Below are 27,803 nucleotides of genomic sequence, written 5' to 3'. Positions count from 1 at the left end.
CCTGATTATTACACACACCCTGAAAAACAAAATCAAGTTGGAAACAGTTTGGCTGCTGCTGGGCATTCACGCGTTGTGGAGTTGCCAGTTTTATAAGCTCCTGTCGCGTGATACACATTTCATAGGGTCGTTTTACAAATGTAGATGTAAGAAACTGAGGTGTGTATATATGGAATTGCATGTGCAGTAACATGCCTAAGAAATAGGTTTAATACGGTAAAGTACTTTAAAGATAATGAACCTTTGTATAAGTAGGAGTGATGCACTAGCACCCTGTCCTCTCCTGAGCCCACCTTGATCCGAGCCAACGGCACCCGGTCATCGATGACAGTAGGCGACGGTGTAGTGCAACAGGCTCCATAGCTTCACTTTTACCCAGACGTATATTAAAAAAAGTAATGCGTGGGCTGCCTGCCACCGACCCCTTAAGTGGAAATATGAAACTACTGTTATGTGGTAATGGGACAATTTAGTTGTTAGCAAAACAAACGAGCTCTATGGATTGAAAGGTTTACTCTTGTGTGTCACATTTCTTAACGTATTATTTTGACCTGTCAGTGACTGAAGCAGTCCGCACAGATTTATTAATCGTTCTGTCCGATTTTAAGTGTAGAATACCTCGCTGAGGTAAACCGTACCATTCCTACCAGATTAATAAAACATTCACATTATTACGACCCCGTGTGTTCCAAATGGCCAGATTTGTCCGTTATTTTCAAAATTAACGACAGACTGTGCGGGATGGCCAAACCGCAGCCCGTGGATTACAGTGGCCTAGTTCCAAGCTTCCATCTGTCATGAAAGTGTCACGACTCGGTATCCCCTTCGCTACGTCTAATCCCTCCTATGGTGTTTTTTTAGCGGCAATGCGTAAGTTACAAAGGTAAAAGTTAGCACTAAAATAAAATATGCCGATTATTACTCTTCTCCTTAACGCAGGGGCGTTTACACTGAGCTGCTTTACAGCTCTTTCCGTGTGTGTACTCCTTACTCGAGATTTGTGTCCATGTTCTACTGTTCAATGCTGAGCTGCTCCAGACGCCGTGCTCGTTCTGCATGTATTTGTCCGCCGCACCGCCCCGCTCGACTTTGGGCAGGACTAAACTCGTGCGGTGCCACCTGACCTGACCTGCGCTGACCGCTACCGCCTGTTGTTGTGATTGCGATATGCAAGTCTTCGAGTCAGTGATCTGCAACTTTAAAACATAATGTCCGCCCGGCTCAGTCAAGTGTGGAAGTGCGTAAACGCCACTGAGGGGGCCAAAGGCTCAGCGCATGCGCAGAGCTGCGGGTTACTGGCCGCAAACAGTCCGAGAGGGTCGCGAATGAATCCTTGAGAACCCGTTAAGCAAAGTCGTGCGGTGATAGGAGAAGACGAGGGATCCGTCGTCTTGTGAACATCTCGATTGACCCCGAAAGGTAATGTAGACAGAATCGGCCACGTGCTTTGTGTATGTCGGGAAGCCGTGCACGTGATCAGGGTAAACGTCACCGATGACAAGCTCCTCGAGTCTGTCCCGTCACAGCTTGTACTGCGGTCAGGACAACTTGGGTTGTGGCGTCCCTGACTGTCCGTCTGTTTTTTCTGGGTGTTTGGTTAGGCATTGTTGCAACATTTCCAAAGAATCGATCTGCACATATGTGGGAGAAATAGTCCGAGTCGGTTTGGGTGGTGGGCGAAAGGCATTGAAATGCAGTTTGCAGACAGGGAGGGCTCAGGCTTAGGGACGTGCCGAATGGTTACTTCAGCTATATGAATGCCGACTTTGAGAGTGCCGCAGACCGCAGAAAGAGGAGGCAGGGAAGTGGGAGGCAGTATTCATGGAGATAAACGCGGATGATAAATCGTTGGCTTTAAGTTCTTAGTGTTAGTGTGTCATAGCGAGGATGTACAGCATTATTCATAATGACACTCAGTTTTGTTTTAATTGTCTCCTTTGCTATGACCTCCATGGGTTCCAGAGTGTGTCCTGTAACTGAGCCTGCCTTTTTAATTCGTTTGTTGATTCGGTGAGCCTCTCTTGAAGTGGTGTTATCAGCCCAGCAGATCACAGCCTAGAATATAACACAGACCTTCACATTGTTGTAGAAGAAGTGATGGATGTTGCTACTACACCCACATTAAAGGAGCTCAGTCTCCTATGATTTAAGAACATGCATTGCCCATTCTTTTCTAGTTCCGCTGTTCTGAGACCAGCCCACCTAATCACTGATGTGGACCTCCAAGTACTTGTAGAAGTGCACTACCGCTACATCCACTCCCTGAATAGTGACTGGGCGTAGGGGCTTTTTGGTGCAGCTAAAGTCAGTGAGCAGTTCCTTGGTTTTGGTGATTTGAAGTTGCAGGTAGTTCTCTTTGCACCAAGAAACAAAGTTGTCCACTTTAGTCCTCTCGTCTGTGTCATCCTCTTTATCAACACATCCCATAAGTGCAGAATCATCTGAGAAAATCTGAAAGTGATATATTTATAGTTTGAGGTGTACAGGGTGAAGACAGAAGGAGGCAGGACTGTTCTTTGTGGTGCTCCTGTGTTGTGTTGTTCACATCCATATCAGAAACACAGTCCTTCAGCCTCAGAAACTGTGGTCTGCCCGACTGTTCATTATCCAGGACACCACAGGCTCATCCCTTAACAGGGGTGGCTGGCTGTTACAAGGTCATTTTCCATTCAGCACTGATAATTTTTCCTCATTGACAGTTTTTTCGATTAAATGTGTTGTCCCTTTACTATTCTGCCATAGCAAAACGGACATTCAAAACTTCATGACAGTTACATCACTGGAAAAATGCTTCTGGTGTTCTAGAGGTGAAAGGTTTTCACACCTTTTTCCAGTTCGTGTAAATGGATCTGGCATTGCAGGCTCCACATTGAATTGCTCCATGTTGCATTATCATGCTGTCCATCACATTGTATCTCCACTGTGGTTGACCAAACTGCAGTATGAACTCTGAGACTCTGTGGTATAGAGCTGTTGATATAGGGGTACAACTTCAGGGACTTGAACAATTGATGGTCTCTGGCATCATTGTGTTAGGTCAAGGTAGCTTGTTTTTGACCAAATTCTTGTGAATTTAACATGAAAGTTTACACTTGCATTTTGCTGACAATTTCTGATAAGAATGTTTGCATCTACCTCACATGCCATCATCAATGTGTTTTGTATTATGTTGGAGGCTCGGGGTCTACAAAGCTCCCATGTTTGAATTTAGGATAATGCTTGATGACTTTAGAATGGAATAAATAGGCAGAAAAACTGTAGGTATTTTAAGAGTTTTTTTGGAAGCTTTTGGCTTTGTACACGCCTCAAATTAAAGCGTGGGAAGTCAGAAGGAAAGTCACATTGCCTGGCACAGCCAAAAAGCCATCGTTGACACGTTTGACTTGGCACTGATATGTTTTGTTATATAAAGTTGTGTACTGCGCCAATCATTTACAGCTACTGTGTTCTGGTGTTGTGAGCCGCACATTTAAATTTATACTCCAGTATTTATTTTGTGATCATTTAGGCAGGAGAGGAAAAATAAAGATGGGTGTTCCCAAGATGATTTAAGTTGTATTTTTATCATAGATTTTCCTGAAAACTTAGTCTTCTAAAGTTTTTCCCACTTGTATGTAGGGGCACTATAATTGACCAGCCTTCACCATTGCCACTTTCTCTCTTAGGTCCCCATTCACACACTCCATCCACTTTCTGCTTGGTCGTCCTTTTCCCATCCATCCCAGCACCTCCATTATCCGCAGTTATTTTCCCCACATAGTTTCCCTCTCTTCTCATGACATGCCTATATACTTAGAGAGTTCTCCCACGTTAACTGCACCTCTGATTCCCTCATTCCTAATCTTATCAAGCTTTGCTAGCTTGGTACACCTAAACAAGTGGCATATTCACTGTGTGTTTGGACTGACACTGCTGTGACTGCTAGGATTAGGTGACGTTAAATTGAAGCGTTTTGGATATCTGCACTTTAGTGGGAAACATGTCACTTTCTTTGGAGAACTACATATGTCATTTCACTTATGATGGTATTATTATAACAGGGCAGTATGATTAGTACACGTGGTGAAGTAGAATTGAACTTGGGATTAACCTTTTACCTCAGACTATTCACAGGTAGTAAGACTAGGTAGGTATGCATGACAGACAGATTAATAAAGTTGTACTGGTGTTACAAGTTTATTGTTGGGTACCTTGGACATCATTAGTGATGATTTTGTAGTTGTGCATTTTTTATGTTTAATATCCAGAAATATTTTTTGCATTGTGAAAGATTTTAGCACAAACTGCATAACAGTCAGGGGGAATCCAGAAGTAACTGTTGTGCTGCTACAATCTAAAGAAAGTCCAGCTGGTCACTTTTTAAGCATCTGTTTGAGTTTTATTGTAACCTGCCTCTTTATGGGGGATCTTGGCTTTTTTGCCAAAAAAAAAATAATAATATTGAACAGCACATGAATTTCCATACACGGTTTTATTAGTACAGTATAGCATGCCAATATGGGCCAAATGTTCATTCATTATCTCTGTATTCCTTTTGTTTTTTTTTTTCTTACTGTGGTTTGTTGCAGTCAGCTTATTTCCGATTTACATTTCACATGTAAATTATTCTTGCAAAAGAGACCATTGAACTAAATGTGTACAGCTCTGCTTTCTACACTGTGTGTGAGATTCTGAAATTCACCTCTGTGTGAAGTTTAAATCGGCCATCAAGTGCTCCTCTCAAGTCACGGGTCATGCTGTTCTGCTTCTCTTGTTGATCAAGAAGGTGAAAGAAGATCCACAAAGGTAGCTTTTAAGAAATCCCAAAAATGAAAGCGTCAGTGTATATACTTGTATTGAACATCATCCAAATGTGTTTTAAGTGCTGAAAAACTGAAGAACCGAATGAGCTTGTCAAGGTTACATAGCAAGCTACTGAAAAAAAAATGTTTGGTGTGCATTTTCAGAGATATTGTACTATTGTTTCTGTATATATTTTACCGTTAAGGCACTGGCATGTTGAATGACTTACCCAAAATAAATTGAAGTTTGGCGCTGAACTGGCAACACTGTGGTTTAAGTTCTAATACCACAAACACAAGGCCATGCTGCCTTTTGGTGAGTGTGACATTAGGCAGTTTAGTAGGAATGGAAATTTGCTGTGTGTCTGGAATGAAAATTGAGAATCTCTAAAATCAAAGATTCTGTCAGGGCAGTGAGTAGCACTGCTGGATGACTGCTTAAGAGTCCACTGTGTGTGTGTGAAGACGTCTCTGCTTGTGCTCTGTGTTTACTTTGTTTTTTTCACTCTGCTTAGGGCAGCCTGGTTTCTTACCATTTCTGAATTGGAGGCGTTTTAGCCTAATGAATCCCTTTGAACTTGCCCTGAGTTTGTGAGTGAATGTGGCTTTGTTTTTAAGCTTGCCCTGCATTGGTGCCAGGTTCAGAATTGTGTTGTGGCTCGCATCTGTAGCTCCTCGTGTGTCTGCTTCTTGGCATTCATACAATGGATAAAAATAGGTTCTGAAATCAGATGGATGAATACTTGTGCTCTTCTTTGTTTTTTTTTTTTTGTTTTTTTTCGGCTCTTGATTTTATCCAGAGCTGCTTGCAAATAACAAATACAAGCTTTATCATTACGTCTGCCCTGTGAGACCTTACGGATGAAGTGGGTAGGTGGTGCATAGTTCTGGGCCACTGAGTCAGTGATGTGGAGTGAAACAACACAGTATTCTGCTTTACAGCTTAACATCTTCTCCAAGTCTGTCAAGTTATTTTAATATTGATAGTAAATATTTTAAGCACCATTATTGTAGTTTTCAAAGATTTTGGTTAATTATAATGAGACTAATTAAGCACTAGGGTTTTTGTATTGGAGTATAGTAGTTTGAGGCTGTTACTGAATGTAGTGTTTCATTCTTGATTTATAAATGTTTTTTTATATGTGTCTTGTCTCAATTTAAACATGATTTCTATGTTCTCATTAAAATCTGTACTTTTTTTTTTTTCTTGCTTTAATAATACTAGGGGGCTCTGCCTCCTGCTCGCTTCACTCACCAACCCCTGGGAACGCACTAGGTGCTAGCCCCTTCACGGCTCTGCCGCTTGCGTATGGGGAAGCTGATGTACAATTTAAACTGATTGTTATTTTCATGGAAATTGTTACATATTCATAATAGAACTAACTATTAGAGTGGTAGTTAGTGTATCAATGTACGTGTTTCCTTAAATGAGAACTTTATGTTTTATATTGCAGGGTTTTTCACTTATGTGACCAATCAAATGTTACTTTGTTTACCTTCAGCTTAGCATGGCACACTTGCATGCCATTTGCATGAATTTCATTGTACCCTCTGCAAACAAGACCAGCCTGGCATTTCAGCATAGCCCCGTTGTGCGGACGCACGCTTTGTGGATTGTAAGCAGAACCATGAGGGTTACTAAAGATTGTATCAGTTGGAATTTATGTCCTGGAGCACATATCAGCTTTGACCCTTTGTCCTTTACATGCATACCCACCTGAAAACCTGAGTGAAAGTTTAATGTTGGAAGGGGTCTGAGAATAGATGGTTGCAAAAGCTTGGTCTGTTTTCAGATTTTTCCTTTCCTTACCTTTGCTCAGTGTCAATTAACAAGGTCTTGAATCCCTCACTGCAGGTTCAATCCGTCAGGGTTACATTTAAAGACTGAATGTATGTCAACAAGACCGCAGGTTTTACAGATTTGAAAGTAGTTTAAAGGCATATTGACACCTAGTTGTGTTGTTTTTTAAACTCTGGTGCAATTTCCCCAAAAGTCCAGTTTATTTAGATTGATGTGAACACACATCAGACCACAGGCCGAAACAACCAGACCCAGACTTTATGGAATAGGTGGGCTCGGTGCAGTAGCAAGTGAACCCTGGAGTGGTTCTCATGAGGTATGAATGTGATCTGACACCAGACCAATCTAACCACAAGAAATTACTGTGCATTATGGGTGAAACTGTGCATGCTGTGATAGTTGGTAATCAGGGAATTTCATTTACAGTATAAAGTATTGAGGGTTAACATTGAGCATTAAAAACGATAACAAGATAAAAATGAATACTCGCATAGGTACAAATGTGACACAATCCTCTGGCACAGTTACCAGTCAATCGGACAACCCTGGCACTTGATAACTTGCCCGTTGCACGCTTGATTGTTGAAAAAGGTAAATAATAAAATGGTGTAAATTCTTTTGTGATCGGGTCAAACAAAATGCATACAGAAGGAACAGAAGTGTGGTGTTAAGACTGACGATCAAACCCCCTAATCTTAAATCATGAGAAATATGCACAGGTGGGGCGTTCTCTTCAGACACAATGGTAATAAGGAGGCACACTTAGGGCTCGTTTATACTTCACGCTCAGATCGCGTACGCGCACGCATCTTGGCTGCCACGCGTTTCCTCAGAAATTAACGTGACGCGTGCTTGAGTTGTAGTACCAGCAAAAAGTAGAGGGGCGCAGTGTGATAAAAGTGGGAAGTGACGTCAGAGTCTGGGTTTACTATCTACATGTGACAGAAAGCCGCTTTGAGCATCCTCCGGGATCGATGTGCGCGCTTCAATGTTTGATGAATGGTTTGATGTGGTGAAGTAAAATGCCGACATAAAGATGCATTTGTGGTTCGGCTTTAATCTGGAAACGTCCACTTTAACCTTGTAGTTTACTTTATTATTAAAGCAGACCGTTGTAAATTTCATCCCAGTTTTTAATTGCTATGAGCTTCTGGGACTTCCTCCTGACCTGACAGCAGCGGCAAACAGCTATAGATCGCCACACAGAACACATTACATGTCTGATATTCTAACTGCACATGTAGAATCCTTAGATGTATACTTGATATCACTTTCATGATGAAATGCATTAAAGCGTGTATGTTACATTTTACAGATAAGTTGTTAATTTGGTTTAAATAATGTATACTGTTAATAATTACACACATGGGGGTGACACGATGGTGGAGCGGTAGCACTGCTGTCTCGCAGGGAGTTACGTCGCTGGTATTCCCTACTTGGAGTTTACAAGTTTTCCTGCTGGGTTTCCTCAGTGGACTCCGGTTTCCTTCCAAAGTTATGCAGATTTGGTGACGCTAAAATGACGCCACTGTATGTGAGTGCTTGTAGTCACCTTGCGATGAGCTGATGCCCCATCCAGGGCTTGTTTCTGCCTCGTGCCCAATGTTAGCTGGAATGGACGCATACCTGGATTGATGGATTTAATTATTAAACATCCTTTTCAGAGATATTATGGTAAGGTGTCATCGAAATTTAATGGGTGTTCCAGGCAATTCACAACACAGCGAAGCCGAACCTGTTGTCACCGTGATGATATCTCGCACTGCCACCTGGTGGATTCCTCCAGATTTACTTAAAGTGCGCACGCAAGTATGAACAGTAAAACGCTTGCGTAGCAGGACGGTCCGCTGCAGCATGCGTTGCGTGAAGTATAAACCCAGCCTAACATTGTTGTGTATAGTATATGTTAAGATCGAACATTATTAACAATAGTTGTAGGAATTGAGATGGCAGATAAGTGATTTGATGTCACCTAAATGGAGGTTACATTCATGTGGTGGCTACTGGAGAGCAAATACACAACAACACACTCACCTGACACATCTGCTGTCCATCAGTGTGTTCCCTCAACAGAGCTTGCCGCCTTTTGTCCACTTACCTATTTGAAATGTGTTCTTTTCATACCATGAGTTGTAAGCCATACTTTTCACATATTTTTCTAATGCTTTGATAATAGACATTTTGCTGACAGAGACGTGTTTGGTAAATAAAGCAACTGTGCAACTGTTTTTGACTCTCTATGATATTTTTTTTTTCCTGGGGAAGAAATGTTTTTGCCCACGGAAAGAAGTCCATGAAGTGCTTATGGGGTGTTAATTGTTATGTTTAGTTTGCTTGAAAGCTTTAGTGTGAAATGCAACTCACATTATGAAGGGGAGTTTCAGCCTGCTTTTCTTTGGTGCAGTTACCCCTCACTTGATGCCGTTCATATTTGGTGATACATGTTTTTTTTCTAGCCAGTGGAGAAGTTACTTTAACAAGTGGTTGATTTCACTGTCAACTAGCAGTTCTTTTTTATTGTAATTTGAGGTTACTTAAGTGAGTGTAAATGCATACATAGGGAAATTGATATTCTGTCCAAAAATGGTTGTTTTGTGGCGTCAAATACAGCTAGAAGAGACTCCTGCATCTCACCACTTGGTGCTTGTGTGGGGTGTCAGGGGAAGTGGGTGAAAGGGTTTCTGTCATAACGTCTTCTTGGGCTACCACAGGTCAGCTTCAGTGTAATAAATACATTGAAGTGTTGCTCACTCACATGGTATTAGTCACATAAGCAAGTGTATGTTCATTACGCACGATGGTTTAGTTCTCAGTGGAATGAGTACAGGATTAGGTCTCTCTGTGTTTCTCTAGCACACAAAGTTGGTTTATTTTGGTTGCAGTCAAAAGATGGGAGTAGTGTATGACCAACAGAAGTGTTCACCAGTATGTCCTGTGCCCTGTTTCAAATTAATATTGCTCTTGGATGTCAGAATCTGTCGTGAATCCAAAGTGTATTTTATACTCAAGGTTTACTTAAAATGATGTGGTGCTGGATTCCCTTTCAGTGAGTGCTTTCTTACCTTTTAATCTGCTATTCTCAAACCTGCTCAGGACCATGGGGGCATTGGGGTTTGGACGTTGATTGTTGTTGAACACATTGAGTGCAAGTCGGGTACCAAATTTATATAAGTAGTTGGTCATTTAGACCTTGTCCACACAGATGTCTCAGCTGAGCGTTTTTCTGCTGTCTGTAGCGTCAGGTGAGCGCAGATCAAATGCAGAGCGTTTTCCTTCTCGTTGCAGAGAGTAAGACCGTCCACATGGGCTCTCATCACTTGCATTTGGTCGGATGCTCGTTCGAATGGCATCCAAAAAACGTCGTATTCAGCTTTTTCCTTGCCGTCATTTTCTTCCAAAACCCTGATGAGTGCAACAAAAATGTCTTTGTTGCGTTTACATGTCGTTCATTTAACGTTCATTTAACGTTCTAGAGGACCTGATATCCAGGGCGCACTAAGACATTTAGGGAACTGGGATCTTTGGTAGAATCTTTCAGCAATGATAGCTGTTCTGTTGGCTGTAGCATGACCAGAGACATTTCCATGGCACGTGACATGTTTCATGTACAGTTTTCTCCATGGTGGACTTTCCCAGTAGGTACTAGAAATGTGAGGAAGAAAAGGATTCTGCAGTTGCCAAACACCTCACTAAAAATAATAGGGTATTATTACCTGACACAAACTGACACCAGAGGCACGGGCAAAATAAACAAAAAGATTTATTTTTCTTCTTCACCTTTGGGGCACGTCTTTCCCGTGAACCCCACAGGCACAACACAGTCCCAAAATACAAAGAAAAATACCCCAAATCACTCTCTTCCTTCCACTCCTCCCAGGACAGCTTCATCTACCTCCTCCCGACTCTAGCACCCTGAGTAGTGACTGTAGACTCCTCTTATAGCCCACCCGGAAGTACTGCAGGTGCTTGTTGACCTACTTCTGGCCCCACTACCGTGTGTAGCTGCACTCCCGCCCAGACGGGCTCGTTAAGCCGCGGCTTTATGCAGCTCCCCCTGGCGGAGGCCACGGAACACAACCAAGATGAGCTTCAGTGTTCCATGAAAGTGACCCCGACGCAACCCAGGGGGGCTGCCAACAAAGGTTCCGAGGAACGTAGCGTGGCTCCCATGGCTGTTCACTAGTGACAAAGGGGCGTCCTGGCCGGGCATTGCTCCCGGCCGTCCGCCACAATATATTATATATATATATATATATAAAACACACTTTTAACACAATGTTAACAATATAATAATGGAGAATTCAAAACATTTTGTAGGTTTGTGCTAATGACATACCTTTAGCTACTATGGATTATTAATGTTGGTGGGTGAGTGCATACGCGAGTACTGTTTGTATGTTTGCTTCATCCGACAGGATTTGAAGAACTTGTGCGGAAATCGTCGCATTTCTTAATAGATTTCACAAAAGCTTCTTCAAACGCTGTGCAGTCAGAGCTTGAACCCAGTAGTGGCGGCGATGTTTTCTCTGCCTACGTTGCCGTATCAGGAGGATTTTTAACACAAAGAGTTCAAGGTTCAGATCTAATAAAGCCAACTGATCTATTTTTCACAAATTCAATGAAGGATAAACCTCATACCCCACAGGTTAAAACACCCTGGACTGCCTGATAACTACCTTGCACAGGTAAACACACAAAACTGCAATCTGGGCCGCAGGCTGGTGTTTAACAGAGGCAAACGAATGCAAATGTGATGAAACGTTGAAGTCAATTGAGCGGCACTACAAAACGAAACTTAAAACACCTAGGTCTCTCAGAGCACATTCACTTAAACAAGATTTGAACTCTTGTGTGGACAGGGCCTTAGTGTTGCTGAAACCTGTCCTGCATTAATGGAAAAAGCACCCACACACAGGGAGAATGTGCAGTACTCCTGTAGAAAATAACTGGGAAGGGGGTTTGAACCAAGCATGTGGGATATTTGTTGCAACAGTGCCAGCCTGTGCCACATTATGAAACCTGCCTTGTGATATGTTTCTGTATTCTCTTTTATTTTAAATTCTGTGTACAGTTTGTCTGAGTATCAATTATTCTGATTGGTGTAGAGTTGTTAGTTGTCCTCTACTATTTGATGATATAGCATTAAGATTCTAAGTCACATAATCTTATCAGATATTGGTGTTGCTGCATTTCTGCACCGCGCAATCGTTAAGTTTGAGAGACGTCATTCATTTAAATTCATTTAACAGGAGAGTAGTATTTAAGCTATGTATTACGATTCCTTCCCCATTTTACAAGCATAATGTGTCCCTTACAGAAAGACTTGTAATTTAAAAACATAATTACCATTAACTTCAATAGCAAATAAATTGTGTTCCTGAGCCCCAAAAGTGACAATTGTCTTCCTAAAATGAAACCAGGTTCTGTTAACATGAACACCGTGGCTTCAGGAGTTAAACACTAGTTATGAAAACATGCTTCGCTTCTCGAATGACTTAATGTCTAATTGTATTAATTATAAAATGTGTATATTATTTTTATAATTAGAGGAGTCTCCAAAACGAGCGAAGTCATTTTTTTTCCCAAGGTCACACATACTGTAAGCCAGTTGCTGGACTTTAGTTTACATAGTTGATTCTTTCATGGCTTTGGTGTTCTCACTGAAAAATAAATTAAATTGTAAAGAGAAAACCTAAGCTTTTAAGTGATTCTCATGCTAATAAGTTTCTAAAATACAGCAATAAAAACTACATAGTAGCATCAGTGAAGACAGCTGGCTGCTTAGGGTTTTTGGCTCACACTGAAAAACTACTGAATTATGTGCAGTTTGCTCATTATTGCTTATTATTTTGTTTTTGTGCCTCATTTCACTGCGTGTCATTTATTATTTTTGCTTTTCGCTTTTAATTATCTTTTTTATTTAATGCTGCATTTTATTTTCACGTAACAACAGACATTATGGCATAGTGGTGAAGGATTTCGAACCCCGAGGCTGTTCTGCTACCACGAACAGGTCACTCGACCTTCTTGTTCTCCAGTTGGAGAAACTAAAGACATGTAACAAGTGAGTCACTTTGGATAAAGGTGTCAGCCAAATGAGTAAATGTAATGTAACTGGACTGACATGATAAGTACTTCCAGTGTGTGTAAACATTTAAGAGGAATCCAAATATGAAAAATCTTTTTTTCCCTCTTCTGTCTCAAACAGGTGTGTGTGTGTGTGTGTGTGTGTGTGTGTCTTTGTAATGTTTTGCATCACTAACTGTGACCTGGCAAGTCTTGCTTTTGTTTACTTGTCTACAGTATGTATCTGCTGTTCTTGTTTATTACATTTGTACTCTTGGCTAAAATCGGTCTCTCTAATTTTCAGACAGGAATGAGAAGACAAAGACTTTTCCCCTGAGGTGTTACTTACAGGTGTGGCAGGGTTCATGGAGTTTAAACTGTTGGAAATGGTAAACTAGACAGTTACCCAGCCTTCGCCAGCAGGGCCATGTCTGTCTGATGTGTTTATTCTCAAAAACTATTCAGGTGAGAAGTTGTGGTAATGTCTGCATTTTTGGTTGCTTCAGATTGTCTCTGGTATTTTCTCCGCATAGAACCCATATGGGTGGCTTCCTGTGAACAGAGAGAGCATCAGCACAATCTGTACATTCTGTCCTGATATTTTGTATAAATTGTCTGATTTCTGGAAGTCACTGCAAGAAAGAAATGCTCAGCCATCATGCAGATTCACAGCTGGTTAGATGTTTGGATTTCACCATTCAGTAGTGCTTTCTTCTAAGCAGGAATGTGGTGAATCATTGCACTGACAAACTGTGGTTGCAGATCATTAAACCAAAGGTGAAAGGTTGTTTTATTCCACAGCAAGTTCTCACTTGCATTTTAGAATCTTCTACCACATCGGTTTGAGGACAAAATACAACAACCCTTTAGGTTCTCAGAGACAACGTACAGTCTTTAGGGGCTGTCAAAGGAGAGGACACTAGCAGCTCATAACAGTAGAGAAGCTGAGAGTAGAAGATCAAAAATGACACTGGTAAAGTAAAACTCAGTCCTCAGTCTTTTACAGCTCAGGATTGTACTTAGAACATAATTCATTTTACAAGCACCACCCCAAAACAATATGACCCTAAACTTAATTAGAGGAAATGTGAGACAGGTTTAATATAAAGCCTGATAGCTTCGTACATTACTGAAATGTCCCGGAAGACCGTTCTCTTATTGTGTTCATCAATTGTTGTTGACACGTTCAAGTTGTGGGAACAGAACAGACAGTGCAACATAAATGGTTTGGGGTCTTCTCAAAGAACCTTGTTTAATAGCAATGATACAAATAAACATTTGCAGAAAGAAAGAACAAAAGAGATCTCAGCAACCGCTCTGTGCTAAGGACTTTCAAGCAGGCCTCTGAGTATTAATAATATGCCTATGACAGGAGCAGGTTCGAAAATGAGCACTGACTTACAGCCGGTTCTGTTCTTTTATACTCTTGAGTTCAGAAGATGCTGGACTTCTGAGGTACACTGGAACTGAGGTCACTCGTGTTCAGTGGTCCATCCTACACTCTGGGATGAAAGAGAGAACAGAGGTTAATGCCTGCGTCTTGCCTAAAGCTGTCCCTTGTACTACTTCATTTACAGAGAGTCTAGCACCCTCCCATAATGCACATGCGTCACATGATATATTGGAAATGCCAAGAAGAGGCTCCGCTCCGTGACCTTGGAACCCCCCCAGCGGTTGATTTTCCTGCGTCATCCTCCCCAGATTAATTGTTTTTGTGTTCCCCTCCACGACGGCCAGCTAACTTTTTCTTTTATTTATTGTGCGGGACATTTTCTTATTTTTACTGTCTTAAAGCGCATTATTAAATAACTGTTCTTTAGTTTTTCAATTTCTTTTATGTATCTCAATTGGTTTAGCTATTATTAGAAAACCCTCTTGTTTGAAAATGTGCTGCATAAAAGTTATTTTTGGAAAGCTCATTCAACTACTTTTTGGCTCAGTGTTCTTATTACAAGATGCCCACCTTACTTGAGCTCAGTTGTACTGTACGTGTGCAAAATTGTACAAGCTAGATTCCTGTACGGCTAAAAGTTTTAGAGTGATTAACAGTCTTTGACAAGTAAGTGGTCTTCATTTTGCGTTGGTACCCACCATTTCTGTTGAAATTAGCACCAGGGTGTGGCATGTTTTTGCACTCATATTTGTGAAGTAGCTGTGTCAGCCGTCTTAGACAGGTTGAAATCTTAGTAATCCACGTAGAACTCAGCATTAATAATTTGTGGTACAACATCTATTTTGGAATGATTATAAAATGTATTGCATTTGTCATTCCATCAGACATTTGCAATCAATTTGTGAATTTCCCCTTGGGGATTAATAAATATCTATCTATCTATCTAATCTATCTATCATACACCATGTGTTTGGTAATGGAGTCATAGCACCCAGATAGACACACAAGGCCTTTTCCTTTATTAAGGTGGATGTGTTTAACCTCATTATCTGGCTTGTTGAATTTAGTTCTGACAGTATTGTTTTCATTATATATTCCTGTTGTATTTTTTTTTCATTACACCCCCCCCCCATTAGTTGGAAATGCCAGTTGCCATTGTGATTATCCTTTGTTAATCCATTAATAATTACAGATCTGCCTGCACAATTACTAACTTGTTTTTTGAATAGGTGGAGTAAATTCTGATAACTTTATTGCTCGGTTTTAGGGCTTTCTTGTTTGTCTTTAGAGCCCAGCTTTCAAATAAAAAGTCCTTAACTCTGTAGAATTGTGTTTGCATTGCAGCAGCCTTTTTTTTTTGCTGACTACAAAGAGAATGTTCAGAGAATCTGGAGTGCATTTATAGTCCGAGGTGGTGGGAATTAATGGCCAGGCACATGGAAGTTTGGGCATATTGCCAGTTCAGAATCTTTACTGTGGTATAAATAACATTTTAGTCTCTTGAAAATGACTCCAAAATGTAATATTTTCAAAGTTCTATTAATAAACCACAACATGACAGTTAAATGTTGTTTAGGTGTATTTTGTTCAAATACGTTTTCAAGTTTGGTTTTCTTATTTGGGCTTATGATTGGACCGATGATCCACGTTTCGAGTGCTGACCTGATCCTGATCTGATCTTTCTTGTTTGATGTTCCTGCCATTTATACACTTAATTGGATCACTTAGTTTCTTTGGTAATTTCACTTTTTTTTTTCTTTAAAGTAATCACTCAAAAACGTGGTAGCGATTCCTGTAGCCTTTTCTTTTTAAACTTGGTGCTTGTGGGCATTCTGCAAAATAATTAGAAAGCTAAAGTTAAAGAAATGGTTTTAAATGTTACTTTTTAATTATTCTCATACTTACTTGATTTTTTTCAGTACTAGGGTGTTTCCCCTTGGGATTAATAAAGTATCTATCTATCTGCACCGTGTTAGTCATTATGAGTGTAGTGACAAAATGACCCCTTTTATTGGCTAACTAAAAAGATTACAATATGCAGGGTGTCGAGGCAACTCGGGCCTCTTCTTCAGGCGAGATGAAATCCTCCATTTCTCCAAATAATCCTGAGACCTCCAGTATGGATATGAGTGAATAGTGAGATGTGTCTTAGATCAAATGCCACAATCTGAATATAAAATGAATGCATTTTCAAAAGTCTCATTTGGCAGAGAAGACAAGCTATACATTTATTGAGTTAAATGACAACAACAAATAAGAGCATGAAGGGTGGGGGGGCACCAGCAAAAATAGAAAAGTGAGTTACCAGCCTGTGGAGAGGTGGTCTTTTCAGAGGCGAGTCCAAGATAGCACAGAATCAAGCCGGTGGCTGAGCCGGTTATGAGGTGGAAGGGGTGGGCTCAGGTGACTGGATGTGATATCAAATGTTGTTGTTCATTCACTCGTCGGATCTGCAGACAGAAAAAGAGGAGAGGCCTTAGGGGACGGTGCCAACCTTTGACTCAGGGTGGAATTACCATTGGGCGAGTCCTTAAGTTATCTCCAGAGTGCACCTGTGTGACAACTGGTTCAATATCAGAATATAAAAGAGCCATTGTTCATTTACCCTCGCACTAATTTCAACATTGTGGTACTCGAGACACACCTTTTTTTTCTCCTTTACCCTGCTTATGTGTTACCAACAAATGAGTGAAACCCTTCGCTGACACCCTGCAAGCGTCCTTCTTCTGTTGTCAATCTCATTCTGGCTTACACATAAACTTGAGATCTCTGACATATTGCCTTTAAGTGGCCAAACTGTTGCGCATCCATCACATCGAGTAAAATATACTGTAGTTTTAGAAATAAGAGTTTTCTTTCTCATTATTGACAAAAGTAAAACAAATGCCCTAGTGCTTATTTGCCACTGATTATTAAAGCAGTTTTATAATTACTATTTTAAAAGCCATTTTGGTTTTCAGCATAGTTCATTTATGTACTCTTGACCAAAGAGTTCAAACGCTTGCTGCCAACTGGAGGTGCTTTACTGTTGTGCTCAAGAGGATTTTCTGGAAATGGTTTATCTAATGGGGCGGCATGGTGACGTGGTGGGTAGCACTGCTGCCTCACAGTTAGGAGACCCGGGTTCGCTTCCCAGGTCCTCCCTGCGTGGAGTTTGCATGTTCTCCCCGTGTCTGCGTGGGTTTCCTCCCACAGTCTAAAGACATGCAGGTTAGGTGCATTGGCGATTCTAAATTCTCTCTAGTGTGTGTGTGTGTGTGTGTGTGTCCTGTGGTGGGCTGGAGCCCTGCCTGTGGTTTGTTTCCTGCCTTGCACCCTGTGTTGGCTGGGATTGGCTCCAATGACCCTGTAGTTAGGATATAGTGGGTTGGATTATGGATGGTTTATCTAACAACACTTTACCAAAAATGTATGGCTGTGTGTTTGTGCTGGAATGCCTGGTAATTGGATTAACACAAGGTTTTTCGTGGATGGTTACATATTGTTTATTGTTGCTTATGCCCATTGTTTCAAGGATTTTTGTTACCTTGCTTTGTCATGAAGACGTCAGATTAAATAGTTTTCTACTGCCATCCATACAAACGGATCTTTTTTGGGTGGAGTATTCTTTGAAATATTCAGGCCAGCTGAATTATGGTTGTGCATTGTATCAGGTAAGGCAAGCTAGTGCTGAATGTCTTGCCAAGTGCATTTTTAGTTTTTGTGAGAAGCACCAGTAAATGGCTAAATGGAGCTCCTCACCCTTGAGTAACCACAGAAACCGAGCTGAGATGAAAGCCACTTCAGTATAAGTAGACATTAGTTACCATTCAAGTCTGGCCTGGTGCTTTCTAACCGTCACTGCGCAGTAGACAGTGACAGAGTGCTGGTGGCATTTGATTTAGACGTTAGTGCTGCAATAATATTCTCGTTTAGTGTTTAAACCTGAAGTTGACTAGGCCAGAAGTCTCCTTCCTCTCCCAGTGCCCTTTATTATCCAGTTTTGCTAAATCATGCAAATGTGTCAGATGCCATCTGAAGGTGTTGGGTAGTTTTGATTAAAATTGCAAAATTATATCATCAGTGTGAATTGATGGCAGCCTTTTTGTTTTACGATAGTAGACCAATCATTTTTTTCAGCAAATGTGTTTGCCTTTGTTGTATGTTGAGCCAACTTGCAGTCCTATGCATTGTTCTGCTATAAAAATGAGTAGTCAAACTAATTTTATTACACAGATACATACATAAAACATATTAAGAAGCCGACAGGACACACAGACACAGCAACACGTTCATGCCACTATCTGTTCAGAGGCCTGTCTCTTACCACCAATGCCCAGCCAGATTTACGTATCCTCACTTGATCTGCTTGGGTGTTTCTCCAGGTACTTCAGTTTAGTCTCACATTCCGAGGATGTGCACAGTAACAAGTCTAATATGGCACCGCATATCATAGTGGACATGTGTGTACCATCTAATCCAGCCATGCCAGACAAAAGACAAATGCGGCTGGTGTTTCCTTTTAAAGAGTCGTATTCTTTTGATTGTACCACTAAGAAAATAAAAGAGGCTGAAATGTCATTTCTATGTTTGACAGCATGGGATTTTAACATTCTGATGTTTAACAAGCCAATAATTTTAACATTCATTTTGTTTGAAGATGCACACTGAGGCACATGCTGTAAATAAAATAAGTAACTCATCACATTATTTTTAAACCAAACCTGTGATGTCTTGCAGTTTCTGAAATATTTAGATCACATTATTTATAGTTATGAATTATTCATCTTGTCTACTACGTAGTTCTGTTTTGTTTTTTTTTGTTTTTTTCCTGTGGCTACAAGCACACAGAAAACATACTATATGACCTTCCATGTGCGGCAGGAATAGGAAGCACATGCAAAGGCTAATTCAGTTATCCACTGTGCTGCTGCTGCTTCTTAATTTGCCTATCAGGAAATTGCCACACAACAGTCATGCAGGTGAATGTTTGTTTTTCTTTTCATTTAATTAACTAGTTTCCAGTTGCCCTTTGTAATAACGGCTGCACAATTTTCACGAAGACGTCAAAAGTAATTTTATTCAAACAAAGTTTTCATGAATCATTTCCATGGTATTAGGGTGTTGTACCACGTTAGCCTTTAGGGATGTAATGAGAAGTAAACCCAAATGATCCCTTCTATTGGCTAATCAGGGGTGGGCAGTGTCAGTCCTGGAGAGCCGCAGTACATACTGGTTTCCATTTCAACCTAATCGCTTAATTCTAAACCAATCTTAGACCTAACGTTCTTATATCATAGATTTTTTTGCTTTCCAAGGAAATCATCCAAAGCCAAAAACAGATGATTTTCAGCCTGTCACATTTTTCTATTAAGTGTTTTATTAAATCAAACGGTGTATGATGAACACACATAGATGGAAATGGAAAAAACAGAATGGAGAACTGTTGGCTGCTTTGTCATTTACATTTTATTACTAATAAGAAGCCATTAATACGCTGAATGCAGCTGTTTAAGCAATTAAGGGGGAGGGGGGGACCTTAACAAGCGAGACCACTAAAGCATCTTCATCAGCAATAACTGACTTCTCATTAGGAAACTGGGATGGAACAAAACCTGCAGCCACTGCGGCTCTCCAGGACCGACATTGCCCACCCCTGGGCTAACTGAACAAATTCTAATATGCAGGCTTTCAAGGCAATTCAAAAGCTTGAATATTAGAATCTGTCTAGTTAACAAATAAAAGCTGTCATTGCTGCCTGACTTCTCAATGTGTCATTTCCACAAACAGAAACCCAAATAAATTGATCTACTGTAGAACTGCTTCTGGACCACCTGACTGGCTGTCTCGCTTTCTGAGGCAGAAGTGATCGTAGTGCCCACAAGGATTACCTTACAGTGCCAGGCTTATGGGCATGGTTCCCTGTGATGGTTGCCAGTTGTCCTTGTTCGTAAACCCTGGTTACCCTGAATGAAAAACTTGAACCCAGGAAACTCTGAGCAAATGAATGCTTTGAATTTGTTTTTTTTCCTTTTAATTAGTATTTTAATTTATGAAGCCATTTACTTCATGAGTGTGTGTGTATATAAAGCTGTGACTAACTTAGTTCCTTTCAGTAGTAATATATTTTTTTGTATCAAATGTTCACGTATAAGTAATAAAAAGATTAAGTACAATTTATTGTGACATTTGCGTTTATATGTTGGTATGGCAGTCTTAAAGTTAGGAATATTAACCATCTTAACAATGTTTTAAAAATGAGCATACTTTTCAGGCTGGTTTCCAGAGAGAGGTTGCCTTCTTTAACACAGCTAAGATAACTAAATTGTAAGTTTTGGTTTGTCTCTGTTCCCTAAAGCAGATGCCATCTCATCCATGACCCTCCACATACTGTACTTTACTTAGACTCGACTGTAATTGTACTTTGCTGTCTACCCTCACCTTGTTTTGGAATTGGTCTGTCCTTTAACTATGCACCTGTCTAACTTTGGTTTTGCACAATAATCACTGCACTGTTGCACCATAACACTTAGTTCTACTTTATTTCACTTAATTTTACTTATTTATTTATGTTCTATTATTTTGTTATCTCTCAATCTAGGAGTTTTTATTAATCTAACTGATATTCTTCTAACTTTGCACAGTTTTTGATAAGCGGATCAGGATGCATTTCACTGCGTGTTGTCCTGTATAACTATACATGTAATGAATTAAGAATCTTGAATGCTTGTGACTTCTAGTTGTTGGTTTCAGGGTTAATTCAGGTCAGGTGTATTCATTTTGCTAACATTTGAACAAAAAGATTGTTAAGATGAAAGGAAAAACTTCGCAAAATTATGAAAGAGCTTCAACCCATGGTACAGAAAGACAACAAACTGAAGGATATATTCCCAGAACCTCCCCTCCTTGCATACAGACAACCACCAAACCTCAAACAACTGATTGTCCGAAACTCTATGTGTGGCTCGGCAGCAAGTGGCACATCTCCCTGCCTACAGAACAGGTGTGGCACCTTTGCACATATCTACACGACAGATCAGGTTGCCAGCAGGAGCATTAAATAAATAGTCTGTTCACATGCAGATCTGCTAATGTGGTCGACCTAATCAGGTGCATAAGGTGCCCCAACACTGGACTCTGTGTCGGGGAAGCTGGTCAGACACTGCACCAGCGAATGAACTCACATAGATTTCATATTAATCACAACAGTATTGATCTTCCGGTGGCAGCACACTTTAACAGTAATGGCCACAGCATAAAGGGTCTTGTGCTTATGGGTAATTTCAAGACCCAATAGGAGCGGAGAGAATACAAACTTATGCTTAAATTCAGCACTCTACAAAATGGTCTGAATAGAGACAAGAGTTGTATGACCAGATATGTGGACTAACAGACTGATTGACCAGCTGACTACATCAGAGGCCTATCTCATAGACAATGCACTTCAAAAAAAAAAAAACCTTACAGCACTTTCTCTAGTGATGGTTATCTTATCTCTACACTTTATTAGTTCATTGTTCTCTTCTTTCAGGGTTAATTAATCTCCGGTGTATTCATTTTGCTAACATTTGAACAAAAAGGTTGTTAAAATGAAAGAAAAAAAATCACTTTGCTGTCCCAATATATGCAAGAGTATTTCTCAGTTTCTTTGTTACACCTTGCCTGATGAAGGGGCCTTCGCTGCCTCGAAAGCTTGCATTTGTAATTTATTTAGTTAGCTAATAAAAGGTGTCATTTCACTCGACTTTCTCTTGTATCAATCTATGGCTAACACGGTACAACACTCTAATGCTACAGTTGTCGGTTATGTCAGACTTGCTGATCTCTTCACCAGACACTGTCAATTTACATGACTGAAAATCACTGGGTATGTTAGATTTAGCACCTTTGTATAGTTGTTCTTGCCCCTTTTAGAGACCGCCAGTATTGTGTTGCTTGACAGAGCCGGTGGCCGTGTGAAGCGTTCACAGCTACGGTGAGTTTTGCCAGAGTCGCTGCCACCTTTTTTATTTTTTTTTTTATCTTTTTCCATTCTGTTGTGGTATATAAAACACGAGACATCAGACAGATGCGCTTCCCATCTGTTTGTTAAGTCCAAAACATCTGCTGCTGCATTATATGTATTGTACTTCCAGCTGAACATTCATTGTTTGTCACCAAGTCATGCACACAGAGCCCGACCCTACAACTAAAGACAAAATGAAACCTGTTTGACTTGTCGGGGTGAGTCATGGACTAGCCGGAGTGAGTTGCTAAGTGTGTCCTACTCCTGACTGGCATCACTGGTGAGTGCCGCCAACTGCCTCTAAGTTTGTTAACATTATGTAAGTGAAGGCTGCGACTGAAAATAGCTAAAAACATCACCTGAGGTGACATGGCCTTAAAGGAAAATAAGATCATACTATATGTACTAAGACCACCATAGCACCAGTACTGCATATGAATTGATTGGAGAACAAAACTTTTGTTGGCATAGTATGGCAGTGTTTGTCTCACTAGGGAAACTAAATCCTTTAAGAGTGCGTAAATGGATGTTTTCATTTAACCTGATTAGATCTGTGTCTAGCTATCTGTACATATATAGGGTGGTCCAGATCTAATTATGCAATTTTCATTACACTATAACTTATTAAGTTTATTACATAGAAAATCACCCGAAAAATCCCGGACCATCGAGAAGTGTGCGAACTGACGACATGAAGAATCGTCTTTGTGCCGAACTGGAATCATCCCTGCATAAATCAAAGTCATCCAGACGACCTGGATCTGCATAATTAGATCTGGACCACCCTGTATACTATATAGTGCCTTGTCTATCTATCTATCTATTATATAGTACCTTATCTATCTAAGTGCCTTTAATATCTATCTATCCATCCATCGGTCTATCTATAGGGTGGTCCAGATCTAATTATGCAATTTTCATTACGCTATAACTTATTAAGTTTATTACATAGAAAATCACCCGAAAAATCCCGGACCATCGAGAAGTGTGCGAACTGACGACATGAAGAATCATCTTTTGCTCCGAACTGGAATCGTCCCCACATAAATCAAAGTCATCCAGACGATCTGGATCTGCATAATTAGATCTGGACCACCCTGTATATGAGGGGGGGGGCACAGTTAATTAGTCCATCAAGTGGAATTGTGCTGAGTTAATCAAGAGAGTGTTTATGATATTCTACAATTGTGTGTGTGTGTGACTTTGGTACCAGCTGAACAAATAATGTTGGGGCATATCAAACATTAAGACAGCGACATTCACATTTTTTTATCAGCAACATTACACTAATCTGCTGTGGCATCTGCGGGGAAGGATCAGTGATGACCCTTGCACTGCATTATGCATCATGTCGGTGCTCCTGCACTTACCGCCTTATCAAAGAGTTTTTGGCCAGAAACGATGTGGTTGTTGTTTCACATCCCCCGTATTCATCAGGTCTTACTCCCTGTGACTTTTATTTATTATTTTTTTTTTAATCCTAAATTTAAAGTAGAGACTTGAAGGGATGACGATTTGCTGTTGTGTTATAAATTCAGGAAAAAAATTGCTGGAGGCTGTAGACACAGTAACAAAGACGATGAGTACAGGAAATGTTTCCAGGAATGGAAGGAGTGCTGGGCCAAGAGGAGTAATTTGATAGTAACTGAAAGGGTGTTACTCAAAGTTTTATAATAATTTATATATTTTATTTAATTCCTTGAATTTTTGAGTACCCTCCACCCATATATACTTAAAAAATTGCAAACTGTTGTGTTTATCCTTATTTGGATTCATATCTGAATAAAAACAAACCAAAAAACTTTATTTTTAGTATTATTATTATTCTCCTCATCCTCATCAGATGTACTGTAGTTTGTAAAATCATTTGTAAATGTTATGTCGTTAGTCACTGTGATAACGTAGAGTCACATAGCTACTTACTCTGTGTATTGTACTGGGGAAAGAAGTATGGATTAGTACAAAAACAGGTATTCTTTGAGCCATTCCACAAATCTTTTGGCATGACTTGTAATGCTGAAGATGATGCTTGCTGTATCTGTTTGAGCCTACAGGACTTGATGAAGCCATAATTTCAAATCCCAATTGTTCTAACATAGTTGTCATATCAGGATCTTCTGTCAGATCGCTTCCATGACCCCTGCTTGCCTTCAAATGGCACGTCAAGCTCGTATGCAGATGAGCTCGTATTGATCCTTTAATTAGCTGACCGCATTACCCAGTGTCCTGACTCACGGCTGCAGATTAATTACTGAAGTAAATCCTCTCATGTCTCTTTAATCCAACTGTCTCGGGAGAATAAGATATCTTTTCATCTTCCCACCCGAGTGACAACAGCCTGGCTGGATAAGATTTGATTAGATTAATCAAAATGTACTGGGGCTTATTTGCTAATGACAGCATTGAAATCTTCACATTGATGACATAATTTCAAAAATGCTTAGTGGAATATTCTGGGGATTAGCGTGACAGCTGTCGCAATATCGCCATCATAACAGGAAGCACTTAAATATCAAGTAGAAGTGTGATTTAGTAAGAAATGCATTGGGGGCACCTTTTCCAGTCACCTTGGATCAAAGATGTCAGATAGCTAAATGAATGAATAATATTAACAGCAGGCAGTGACCGTTAAAGAGAAGCAAAGCCTGTAAAAGCCTGCAGTTGTCCTTCAAGTGACTCAGAGATTGATTGGGAATGCTGGCTTTAAGCTCTTTGCCTCATAGATAAAAGGAGCCATAGAAAGCATGGAGCTTATTCAGATCTATAAGATTGCTGGCCTTGTGTATGTTTTGTTTTATTTGTTTCTGATATGCCCAGGGGGTCTGGGCTGTATGCAAGGTTTACTTTGCCCTTTGAATGGTAAATGTTTTCCTAATATGTCATGGCAGTATCAGTAGTTGAGGTTACGTTTGAGATACCTCATATAAGGTGTAGTACACCCAACGCAAGGTTGGAATTTAGATGGAGAGACTTTTTGTCCATGTGAGAGGAAATGACATTTAGATTAAGAAGAAAAGGGAATTAAATAGTTTGTGAGGCTGGTCATTTCAGCAACTGCCTTTTTGAATTTAGAGAGAGAGACTTCTATTAGTTGAAAGTGTGTGTGTGTCATAATGATGGCTCTAATGTGCAGCAATTTGTTTTGCTGCCATTCATCGTCTGTTCTGTTTTTTTTGTTTTTTAAACAGATATGATAATGTTGTGTTTCCGGGCTCTTCAAATTATGAATCAATTCACTGCCCTTTTTGTGTGCCATGTGCTTAATATCATTGTCTTAGATGGGTTGTCAAATGTAGACCTTAGCATTAACATTTGCAGTGCATCATCTATTGAAATGTGTTTTATAATGTGTGTAGTAATAAAATGCATTGCCTTTGTCATTCCAACAGATGTCGTGTCACCCACGTTTATAGTAATAAAATTCATTACTATAAATGTTTGTGAGGCGTCATGTGTTAGAATGACAAATGCAATGCATTGCATTTGTTATTCCAACACATGGTGCATCACAAACATCCATCCATCCATTATCCAACCCGCTATATCCTAACTACAGGGTCACGGGTGTCTCCTGGAGCCAATCCCAGCCAGCACAAGGCAGGAAACAAACCCTGGGCAGGGTGCCAGTCCACCGCAGGGCACACACACAGACACCAAGCACACACTAGGGACAATTTAGGATCGCCAGTGTACCTAACCTGCATGTCTTTGGACTGTGGGAGGAAACCGGAGTACCCGGAGGAAACCCACGCAGACACTGGGAGAACATGCAAACTCTATGCAGGGAGGACCTGGGAAGTGAACCCTGGTCTCCTAACTGCGAGGCAGCAGCGTTACCCACTGTGCCACCGTGCTGCCCATCACAAACATTTGTTGTAATAAAATGCATTTTATTTGTATGAATATTTGTGATGCCCCCATCTGTTGGAACAACAAAGACATAGCAACTAGACAGACATTCAAACACTTACACTTTTATTAAGGTGGATTGCGGTTTAGCTGAGTTTCACATTTTAGTAGAGTTTTATCTAAGAATGTACGTAATTCCAAATGATTTCTAAAACGTTACTCACACCTATTAACATTATTCTGTTACTCGTGCAGTATTTTGGCACTTGGGTTTTTAACACCGCATGAACAATTGCCCTGGCACTCCCAAATGTGTCAGTTCATTTGTACAACAGGAATTCTTGTCTGTGAATTGTGCTGCTTGCCTTGGACTCGTTGTGTTGCAATTTTATTGGAAGCTTTTACTATTTCAGTTCCTTTAAGGCAAATCCTAAATCATTTGGCTTCTCCTGGCCATTGGCCTTAACACAACAAGTGTCTGTGTATACTTTGATAGACATCAAGCCCACTGTTCTTGTTTGTGAAGTTGTGTAGGTTTATTTTCCCCTTTTGAGCCAAAGCTTGTCAAGATGGTTGTAACTATCCCCATCATATTTGCAAAGGAAGCCTAACTAGAGCATGAAATATTTTGTTTAGTTTTAAAATTTTATTCCGGTTCCTGCTGAGGTTTCCAATATTGATTATATAGGGAAAGGCGGGTCTGTTTCCCTGTGCCATTTTGTTTTTGATGTCGGCCTTGCCGTGACACGCAGTAATGTGAGTAGATCAACATTACAGTGTCACAAGATACCAGAACATCTTTTCCAAAGTGGTGTTTCCTTTCATGCTAGTGGTTGATCCATCTGCTTTTTAAGATGAATTATGCCCCATGCCACATGACTTGAAAATCCTGGAGCGGATCCAGGGAAATGGCAGTGAATTCAGATTAATGTTGTGGTCTCCTCTGTAATCAAATCTCAGTCCCTCTGAACATCTGTGGCATGCAAAGCAACAAAACATTTGGAGAAGAGATCCACCCGCCACTAATTTGTTCTAACTGTACTTGCATGTGCTGAAATGGCACAAGCCGATATCCTCTTGAACAGCTTGTTTCAGTCCATCCTCCGACAAATTTGCTGGTATGTGGGCAAAGTAAAAATCCTCTGTTATTGGACATAATACTCAAGAAATGCAGATTATAATATCCTGAGAGTCATTTTGTTTATGGATAAAAATGCTGATGAAATAAGAGTTGTCCTGCATTTTGTGTGTTCTTGTTTGTGCTATGATGGACAGTGAAGCGGTGGGCTCCCACTGCCCTGACACCCAGCCCTGGATAAGCATGTTATGAAGATGGAGGGAAGCTTTGATACTCACATTTATTTTTTAAATGACGTTGGTCCCCATTCAAAGTTGCTTGCAGCTTTTGGAAATCAAAGTCGGAGTCTGGCTGTGATTAAACCGTTGTGAGTAAGACGGTGATTAACGTGTTAGATTTGTCTTAGTCAATGTATGATATCATAGGGGAGTCGCGTATCAATGTAGAGTTTGAAGTGAACAGTACTCAGAACTGGCAGTCACTTAAATCATATGGTGTCTTTTCCATTTTCCAGTTATTTTCAGATTTATTGTAATACATATGTTTAAATTGAGCTAGATGGACAATTATACCATTACATTCTTTACATTTGAATGGAATAAAGTTTTAGACATCATCTCACTTAATCATTTGCTAATGGTAGTGCTGTCATGGCTTCCAGCTTGTTGGGGTTTATCAAAGTAAGCAGTAAGTTCATGTCTGTTTAAACAGTGCAGTACTAAATCATGCTTAAAATATTTTTTTCTTATTATTTATATGCACATTTTATACAGTTGAAATGGATTCAAAATAATTTAAGATCCTCCTTTGTTCAGTTGTTTCTTTTTCATTAGTCACTCTGATTGTGTCAT

General features: G+C 40.2%; 1 protein-coding gene across 6 annotated transcripts in view; it reads left to right on the top strand.

The window, feature by feature from the left end:
• ncor2 (nuclear receptor corepressor 2) overlaps positions 1 to 27,803 on the top strand; it is a 313,848-nt gene that overhangs the window by 712 nt on the left and 285,333 nt on the right. The window lies entirely within an intron of this gene.

The sequence above is a fragment of the Polypterus senegalus genome, chromosome 12 (genome assembly GCF_016835505.1).
Source record: "Polypterus senegalus isolate Bchr_013 chromosome 12, ASM1683550v1, whole genome shotgun sequence".
In the NCBI taxonomy this organism is placed as follows: domain Eukaryota; kingdom Metazoa; phylum Chordata; class Cladistia; order Polypteriformes; family Polypteridae; genus Polypterus; species Polypterus senegalus.
This window is presented reverse-complemented; position numbering and strand designations above follow the sequence as displayed.